This window comes from Schistocerca serialis, chromosome 9 (genome assembly GCF_023864345.2).
Source record: "Schistocerca serialis cubense isolate TAMUIC-IGC-003099 chromosome 9, iqSchSeri2.2, whole genome shotgun sequence".
NCBI classification, from domain to species: domain Eukaryota; kingdom Metazoa; phylum Arthropoda; class Insecta; order Orthoptera; family Acrididae; genus Schistocerca; species Schistocerca serialis.
In genome coordinates, this window is record NC_064646.1 from 211,090,187 (window position 1) to 211,100,999 (window position 10,813).

Genomic DNA, 10,813 nt, shown 5'->3' on the forward strand with positions numbered 1-10,813 from the left:
CCAATAGATCTTAGCAAGGGTGAATGAAGTAGTGCACTGATCAGTCTGGAAACTTAACTGCACTCCGTATCATGGAGGTGAGTGAGGAAAGTGGTGTAGATTGCTCCCAGCTCATACAGCATTGAAAATCTAAATACAATTATAAATCAGTCTGTAAAAGGATTTGTTCATACATTTGAAACAGAGACAAAAACGACAAAATATACCATAGACCTTAGCCAGGAAGGCTCAGTAGGGTCAATACCTGGTTTCTCACAAAGTCAAGTTTTGACTAATAATACCAAGAATATTTGTGTGTCATATCAATCAGTGAATATTCTGCCTGTTAGCATGATCCACATTGAGTGTAATGTCATAATCAATACACACCTCAATGGTTGATTAATACACACTATTAATTGATTTTACCCTACAGTGAGACCAGGACACATACTTGCTGAGGTGCCACGTATTCAATATACCTTCCATTGACAGTTCAGACATTAGATCATCTTGAGTTGAAAATTGTTGACCAGGACAGAAATTTGTTTGATTTTTGAGGAGAGCAAATTGTGGTACGTCTTCATGTGAATCAGCAACACTGTGGGCGTCAGTATTACAATCTGCACCTGAAGGACAAGGTGATAACACTCAAGGTTATGAGTTTCTGAAGTCAATAGGAATGAAACCTCACATTGACATCAATTAAAATAACAACTCAGATATGATGAACGAATCATTTCTTAGGACTTATCTCCCACAAAACTTTTGCTTCAGCAATACTCTATAAGAACAGTAAAATAAGAATTCTGATTCAGCATCAAGTTGATTTAACATTTCTGAGCAGCAGTTTTTTACACTTGGAAGGCACATGTATGAAGAATCATGGCGGTGCTCCAGCAGAAACATTGCAATTTATACATAATGCATTCACATTTCTGTTTCAAAAAATACAATATGAACTTAAAGGCATCAAAGTCAACCACACAAGACACACAGGAACCACATCAATACTCAAAACTTGTGTATCCATGTCAAATTCAGACGAGAATGGTGTACAAAGATGCAGAATGGTTCAGTGACAGATCTATAAGTAATCACTTTAGTATGTGCATCTATCCCAAAATGTTTATGGTGTTCTCTGAATGTAATAAATGTGCCCTTATGAATGCCAAGCAGGAACTGATTCTCATTCTAAGCGCTACAGATAATAATGTGTACATTCAAGAAGCACAAGCAGCTGAAAATATAATTGTTTTGGATGAGTTGTGTTGAAAGTACTGTACATGCACATATCAGATGAGGACTGTCTGAAATGTTTGTGTGAGATTAATTCTGGAGTTCAGCTGCCATTAAGTTTCCACTCATGAGAACCCTATGAGTATCGTGTTCTACAAAAGGCTTCAGGACATAGCTGTTCAATTAGAAACACCTAAATTCATTACTCTGTGGCTGCAGATGGAAAGGAGAAAGAATGTGGCTAAGAATTCCAGCGTATTCAACAGCTGTAATCTAACCATCACAAAAATTTTCCTGAATCCAGTATATTGCCCACACAATAATCTACAACTTCACTAGAACTATTGAATTTTAATCTTCAGAAAATTTACTTCCAAGCACCATGGTGTATGTATTACCACTACATGATTGAGTTATTACTCACTCGACTCTCACAGGAATTGTACAGCCATTAGTATAAATGTAGTGGTGCTGCTTCACACAAGAGGGATTCCATGATGGAACCTCAAGGTGCGAATATCATTGCAGATATACAGGACTTTTATGACAAGTGTGGACAATTGGTGTTTAAAGACATTGCATTTGCAAATGCTGTATGGGTACTGATGACATTCTCCATTATCATCACTCCACTCAAGCTGTTGAGTACAGTACATAGGGCCAAGACTTGATGGAGAGCTGCCTGGTTAACCCACAAATCACGACAGTGTGATGAAGACGGATTGCAGTCCGAAGAAATGGCAGCATCACTCTGAATCTACAAATCATAATGGCAGCATTGTTGATGTCAAAAGCCATTAAAATGTTTTGTGGCTTCATGACATTTTCAAAAGTGCTTCAATATGAAAATTATAAGTGCCCAGCTATTCAGAGACTCAGGAAAAATTATGGTGGACACTTACGTAATTATACATGTGCTTCAGAAAATGTACGAATACTTTTATGTTTGATTACCAATAAATCATACTTCTCTAAAATATTTTTTTATTATTTATTTACATCCTCCTCTTACAGGGTTCAGGTAATTACGAGTATCCAAACAGTTCTACCTGCGCGGTTTGCTGAGTATCGGGCTTATAATTCTAGAAGCATCCTGGATACATATCTGGAAGTACCAATTGTTCACAGTCATCTGCATTCAAGGGCACATACAGGCCCCTCTGTACATGGTAACGGCCAATCATTTAAAATGTGAACTGAGGTACACACCTCATCTGGAAAGTAGATATGCTTCACCATCACTGTCAAATTCATTTTTATATACAACTGTGTGTAAGTGCAGCACGTCAAGGCCAGTGCTCAGCACCGAGTCACCCTGACAAACACCAGCACACGTCGTGTCTGCACAGCTGCACATGCAGCCAGTGATATCACCCCACAGCAACGGTGACAGCAGCAGCAGCAGGTTGGGTAGTTCTTTGCAGATAGCAGCCACGTGGTGGCTGGCAATTGAGGGTAGAGCTTCTACCATTAATGGGCAGTTCCAAAAACCATCAGAAGACTATTCACTATTCACCACCACCACCACCACCACCACCACCACCACCACCAAATGCATTGCAGCTCATGTACGACCTCAAATGTAATATAACAACGAATTTCTCGGAACTCCACAGTTGGGAACTAGCACTACAACCTGTCCTTGGTTCTCACCACCTATCTGACCTTAATTTACATTAGTTCCTTCCATCTCAGAATTTATTTGCAGTAACTACTGCTTTCTTCGCTCCATTTCAGTTTTCTACATTTTTTTCTGACTTGTCTAGTTTTTTCTGTCCCCCCTCCCACCTCTGTTAATATAATGCGATCAGCTTTTCACTTTTATTAACATGTGCACGATGTTTTAGTAGTTATATCTGTCTTGCATATTACCCTGTCTTCCACCTTTAAGCTCTCTGGTTTTCAAATCTCATCAGGTACACTCCCCAACTATCAGTCTTTCCTTCTTATCCCATCTGGTAAGTTTCCATTGACCTGTGGTTCTGGGTGACTTTTCTAAACTGTAACACTTTCCCTAAACCTCTCCATTCCTTTTCCTTCACTCCTCTTCCTTCCACTTCGACTCTTACACCAGAAGAAGAAGAAGCCACTGGCTCCAAAAGCTTATGAAAGTAAAATCCTTTTTTGTGTGTTTTCCCCTGCCGCTGCTTGGTGAGTAGGTTATTTTGTGTCCATTTACACTCTTGAATGTAATACAGTGCACACCTGTACACTGACATATAAAAATGTCAGTGTGATAGCACTAGCATTACTGTGCCAAGCACTTAAATGTGAATTGCAGAGTAATCGTGTAGATGTAGATGTTAACTGGGAGCTGCAAAGTGGTGGAAGGAAATAATTTTCTTTTGATAACAGGATGTGACTGAATTCCACCACTGCTCACCAGTGTGACAGCAGGCACGCTTGGACTGGCATGCACCTACGCATGCAGGATCCAAAAAAATCTATGAAGGGTAAATGTACTTGATTCATGTTGCCTGAAATATGGAATGAAGCTATCACCTAAAAAAAAAACACTGCAGTGTGAATGGTCATTCTGGTCTGTTCAGGGTGTAGTGTAACACATCACTTTGGTGAAATGGTGTATTGCACAAGCAGTTTTTGAACAGACAAATAATGGTCATCTCTATAAGAAATTTATTTTCTTAATGAATGAGATAATCTACTGTTTTAATGTATATTTTATTTATGTGCATTTATCGTGAGATGGAAGGATGCATCATATATGCAAGCCAGGCTGAAAAAAAAAAATTGTACCACAACTGCAGTACCTGCTAGTCAAGAAGTTCATTCTGCTCCTGCCTTGGAGATATCTGCACGCCACTGTGATAATGCCTATGGTGCCCTGGGGACAAGATAAAAACTTATATACACAAACTCCATTGAAATCTGTTAGATAAGACAGACCTTTTTTGGGACTGGTATTCCACATGAACGTATTGTGGTGTTCTGTACAATAAAGTACTTTGGGTCACATAATTATTGTAAGCAACAGAACAATATATGGTACAATGTTTATCAACAGCATCATATTTCTTTCAAAAACTGGATGTCGGACTTGTACTATAAACTTACAGCAGTAACTGCAGCACTTCAAGAAAGGAGATCCAATTAGAAGAGTTGGAGAATGTACGGAAATAATTAGGTGAGCAAGATTGAGTAACAGGAAGTATTAGCTCCCGATCACACTTGACTTCACCACCTGACATGATACAGAACGAGTGGAACATCAGATATGGTGACAATCAACAAGCCAGAACAAACATGGCTGGGAGTAAATAAAATTAAAAAGAACAAGAATAGCACACAGAAATTTGAAATTTTAGAAGAAAATTGATGGATTTTTTTGTGCGTAGCTTTGTGGGAGTTGATACCTATTGTCAGTGGTGACAAAAATCAGTAGCCCAGATTACACAGCACAAAGTCAATTGCTAGCACTAAAAATTAAGAATGTTGAAGAGTTTTGGCTAGTCAATGAACAATTACAAAATCCTGTACCTACAGTTAGGACAAAGAAGAAAATAATTAGTCCAAAAGGCAGAAGTTTTCGACTGCAACTATGGAGGGCCTAAAATGTACCAAACTCACGACCAGATTACATCAGCAGTTACACAGATTGCAGCTGTGGTACATTGATCTACAGCAGCAACAGTATCTACCGACTATTCACTGTTGTCAATGCAGGGTCCTACCCACTGATCCAACTCCCTGTTAGCATCTAAGACAGCGAGGTTTTCATGAGCTATATACGATTTGATTCATTTCCAAAAGTGAGTGAGTGAGTGAGTGTGTGTGTGTGTGTGTGTGTGTGTGTGGGGGGGGGGGGGGGGGGGGGGGTACACTGCAGGTGATTTTGAAATCAGAGTTTGTGTGTGTGTACTACAGAGGCATATCTAGTCATGATACAATATTAAGCTGAAATCAATTAGACACATGTTGTTGTAGACATTGTCTGTCATCGGTAATGAAAAAAAAAATAAATGGGTGCAGATGTCCTAGCTTGGTTCAAAGTATTTACTGTTCAACTTACTAATGAACCAAAAAAGGAAAGTAAAACAATAAACACGAACATCTTGTGAACGGTGCAGTTCTTACTATTTTCATGCTTGCTAAGAATAATTAGACAGGAATTCCACCTTACGAAATACACCATTTTGCGGTATTGTTTCCACCCAGGCACATTTCAGTACTTTTTGTGCTATCTTCAGGGGTTTATTTGTTTATTTTCTTTCACACACGAAGCTACTGGTTGTTTATGCAGGTAGCTTTAGATCCACTATGCAGTTTGCCGCTTGTCATGGTTTTTTGTTGTGTTTTTTTCTTTGTTTGTGTTGAGGTAACATGCTTATTTCTTTCACTGTTGTCATTACACTTTCTAAGATTTGTTCACCAAGCACAGTTTTAGCTGCCGTTGCATGTTTTTATGGCGTAATGGCGGCAAAAACTCTGTGTTTAGCAAACAAATGTTAGAATGTGCAAGCATAATGACAACAGCAAAAGAAATAAATGTGTTACCTTGACACAAACAAAGACACAACAACACCAAAAGCAGTGAACTGTGTAGTAGTTCTAAAGTTATGAGCTAAACAACCAATAACTTCACATGAGAAAGAAACTAAACAAATAAACCCACTGAAGATAGTGCTAAAAGTGCTGAAATATGTCTATGTGAAAACAAAAAACCAAAATGGTGTCTTACAAAACGTGGAATTTCTCTCCAATTAACAAAAAATTTTAATAAGCGGGAATTACCTAAATGTGTTAGAAGTAGTCACAATTGAGCTACAGTAGCCCATTACAAACAGTACCGTATAATGCTTAAAAATGCTATTAGGAAGGCAAAGGGTATGTGGTATGCAAATAGAATAGCTAATTCACAAGATAAAATTAAAACCATATGGTCAGTTGTGAAGGAAGCGTGTGGTCAACAGCACAAGGTTTCTGTTAATGTTAAGTCAGATACATATACAGTATTTAACAATCACTTTCTGAATGTAACTGGCGAGTTAAATAAAAACTTAGTTTCTACAGGGAATCACATAACTCTCTTGGAAATTGGCATTCCAAGACTGATATCAGAAATAGTCCTTCATGATACTGACAAGGAGGTAACTGAATCAATAATTAAATCATCTAAGTCTAAGGATTCTCATGGTTATGATGGAGTATCCAGTAGAATACTAAAGTACTGGGCTCCAGATGTTAGTCTTGTACTTAGCCATATTTGTAATTTTTCCTTTCACAATGGTCAGTTTCCTGAGCGATTACAGTACTCAATAATAAAACCACTTTATAAAAGGGGGGAGAAAGAGATCATTTAGATCTAGTTCTATGCCATCAGTGTTTGCTAAAGTTATTGAAAAGGCTGTGTATGTAAGGATAATTGATCATTTCAGTTCACATAATGTGCTATCAAATGCACAGTTTGGTTTTAGAAGTGGCTTAACAACTGAAAATGCTATATTCTCTCTTCTCTGCGAGGTACTGGATGGATTAAACAAAAGGTTTCAAATGCTAGGCATCTTTTCATTTAACTAAGACATTTGATTGTGTTGATTACAAAATATTGCTCCTGAAATTGGACCATTGTGGAATATGAGGAGCAGCTTACAACTGGTTCACCTTTTACTTTAAGAACAGACAGAAAAAGGTCATTCTCCACAGTACAGAAAACTCCTACGATGTGGGGTCAAAGTGGGGCATGGTTAAATGGGGAGTGCCCCAGAGATCACTGCTGGAGGCACTCCTGTTCCTTATTTATACAAATGGCTAGTATTACAGGTGATTCTACAATATTTCTGTTTGCTGATGACGCTAGCTTGGTAGTAATGGACATTGTATGCAACAATTGCTCCGTTTCAGATAGTGCAGTTCATGATATAAGTTTATGGCTTGTAGAAAATAAACTAATGCTAAATCACAGTAAGACACAGTTTTTAAAACACAATTCAGCAAAATCTGGCATTTTAATTGCACAGAATGGGCATTTGATTTGTGATACTGAACAGTTCAAATTTCTAGGTGTTCAGATAGATAGTAAACTGTCACCAAAAGTCTATGTTCAGGATCATATTCAAAGTCTTAATGCTGCCATTTTTACTACTACAGCAGCACCTGAAGTAAGCAATAGTTCAACACAAGGAGAGGGAAAGAGGGAAGGAGAGGGAAAGACAAAAGTACGTGGGTTTTAAGGGAGAGGGTTAGGAGTCATTCCAATCCCAGGAGCGGAAATACTTACCTTAGGGGGAAAAAAGGACAGTTATACACTCGCATACACACACATATCCATCCGCACATACACAGACACAAGCAGACATTTGTAAAGGCAAAGAGTTTGGACAGAGAGATCAGTCGAGGCGGAAGTACAAAGGCAAAGATGTTGTTGAATGACAGGTGAGGTATGAGCGGCGGCAACTTGAAATTAGCGCAGGTTGAGGCCTGGCGGGTAATGAGAAGAGAGGATATACTGAAGGGCAAGTTCCCATCTCCGGAGTTCTGACAGGTTGGTGTTAGTGGGAAGTATCCAGGTAACCCGGATGGTGTAACACTGTGCCAAGATGTGCTGGCCGTGCACCAAGGCATGTTTAGCCACAGGGTGATCCTCATTACCAACAAACACTGTCTGCCTGTGTCCATTCATGCGAATGGACAGTTTGTTGCTGGTCATTCCCACATAGAAAGCTTCACAGTGTAGGCACATCCACACCGGCTGTTCAGAGCATCCTCCTACAAGCCAACCGCAAATTAGAACAGCATGCCATCCTCCACCTCAAAAAACTATCCAATCTCCTGGTTTCCCACCTCCGGAAAGGCAACTCACTCACCCTTCACAACCTTTCCAGCAAACCTCAACCTCCTCTCATTGCACACAGACCCAGTCTCTCCCAACTACTCAATCTCCCACTTCCAGCTCCACTCCCCCCAAAACCTCAAAATTCGAATCAACACAATCTGGAACCACAACACCCTAATTCAGTAGTTAACCTTTCCTCCAAACCTCTCTCCCAATCCGAAACCTCTGTCCTATCCAAAGGCCTCACCTTCAGCCCCACTCCCAGATTCAACCAAACAGCCCTTGTCACAGATTTACTGTCCTACACCCGTACTCTCTGCTGGAAATATCACTTTGCCATGAAGAAAAATGACCCTAATCCTACTCCTAATGATCCAACTCCCCAAGACACTATCCAAATTGAACCCTGCCTGGAACAGTTCCGTCCTCCGTCACAGCGGGACCCACCTCCTCTTCCTCAAAATCACCCTCTCCAAACCTTCCAGGAATTTCTGACTTCCAGCCTTGCCTCTCAATACTTCTTAAAAAACCTTAATCCTACTCCCAACATCACCACTGCTGAAGCCCAGGCTATCCATGATTTGAAGGCTGACCGATCCATCGTCATTCTTCCGGCGGACAAGGGTCCCACGATCGTGGTACTTTATCATTTGGAGTATGTGGCTGAGGGATTGCGTCAGCTTTCAGACAACACTACATACAAAGTTTGCCAAGGTAATCCCATTCCTGATGTCCAGGCGGAGCTTCAAGGAATCCTCAGAACCTTAGGCCCCCTACAAAACCTTTCACCTGACTCCATCAACCTCCTGATCCCACCGACACCCCGCACCCCTACCTTCTTCCTAAAATTCACAAACCCAATCATCCCGGCCGCCCTATTGTAGCCCCCACAAAACGTATCTCTGCCTACGTAGATCAACACCTTCAACCCATTACATGCAGTCTCCCATCCTTCATCAAAGACACCAACCACTTCCTCAAATGCCTGGAGTCCTTACCCAATCTGTTACCCCCGGAAACCATCCTTGTAACCATTGATGCCACTTCCTTATACACAAATATTCCGCACGTCCAGGACCTCGCTGCAATGGAGCACTTCCTTTCACGCCGAGCACCTGCCACCCTACCTAAAACCTCTTTCCTCATTACCTTAGCCAGCTTCATCCTGACCCACAACTTCTTCACTTTCGAGGGCCAGACATACCAACAATTAAAGGGAACAGCCATGGGTGCCAGGATGGCCCCCTCGTATGCCAACCTATTTATGGGTCACTTAGAGGAAGCCTTCTTGGTTACCCAGGCCTGCCAACCCAAAGTTTGGTACAGATTTATTGATGACATCTTCATGATCTGGACTCACAGTGAAGAAGAACTCCAGAATTTTCTCTCCAACCTCAACTTCTTTGGTTCTATCAGATTCACCTGGTCCTACTCCAAATCCTATGCCACTTTCCTTGATGTTGACCTCCATTTGTCCAATGGCCAGCTTCACACGTCCGTCCACATCAAACCCACCAACAAACAACAGTACCTCCATTATGACAGCTGCCACCCATTCCACATCAAACGGTCCCTTCCCTACAGCCTAGGTCTTCGTGGAAAACGAATCTGCTCCAGTCCGGAATCCCTGAACCATTACACCAACAACCCGAAAACAGCTTTTGCATCCCGCAACTACTCTCCCGACCTGGTACAGAAGTAAATAACCAGAGCCACTTCCTCATCCCATCACACCCAGAACCTCCCACAGAAGAACCCCAAAAGTGCCCCACTTGTGACAGGATACTTTCCGGAATTGGATGAGACTCTGAATGTGGCTCTCCAGCAGGGATACGACTTCCTCAAATCCTGCCCTGAAATGAGATCCATTCTTCATGAAATCCTCCCCACTCCACCAAGAGTGTCTTTCCGCCGTCCACCTAACATTCGTAACCTCTTAGTTCATCCCTATGAAATCCCCAAACCACCTTCCCTACCCTCTGGCTCCTACCCTAGTAACCGCCACCGGTGTAAAACCTGTCCCATGCACCCTCCCACCACCACCTACTCCAGTCCTATAACCCGGAAGGTGTACACGATCAAAGGCAGAGCCACACGTGAAAGCAAAAAAATGGCTCTGAGCACTATGGGACTCAACTGCTGAGGTCATTAGTCCCCTAGAACTTAGAACTAGTTAAACCTAACTAACCTAAGGACATCACAAACATCCATGCCCGAGGCAGGATTCGAACCTGCGACCGTAGCGGTCTTGCGGTTCCAGACTGCAGCGCCTTTAACCGCACGGCCACTTCGGCCGGCTACACGTGAAAGCACCCACGTGATTTACCAACTGACCTGCCCACACTGTGAAGCTTTCTATGTGGGAATGACCAGCAACAAACTGTCCATTCACATGAATGGACACAGGCAGACAGTGTTTGTTGGTAATGAGGATCACCCTGTGGCTAAACATGCCTTGGTGCACAGCCAGCACATCTTGGCATAGTGTTACACCGTCCGGGTTATCTGGATACTTCCCACTAACACCAACCTGTCAGAACTCCGGAGATGGGAACTTGCCCTTCAGTATATCCTCTCTTCACTTTTTGTGTTGCAATTTCATACCCTGACACGTTCCATGACCATGGAGATTTCCTCCTCAGTCTAGTCCTACAGAACTACGCTTGTAAAATAAAAGAAATTAGAAAAAATAATTAGAAAAACAACACTCAGAGAGACAAACACCACATTAGAAAAGGTACTGATGAGTCATGTAGGCAAAAGCATAGACAAAGAACAAAATATGATATTTACAGACAAAAG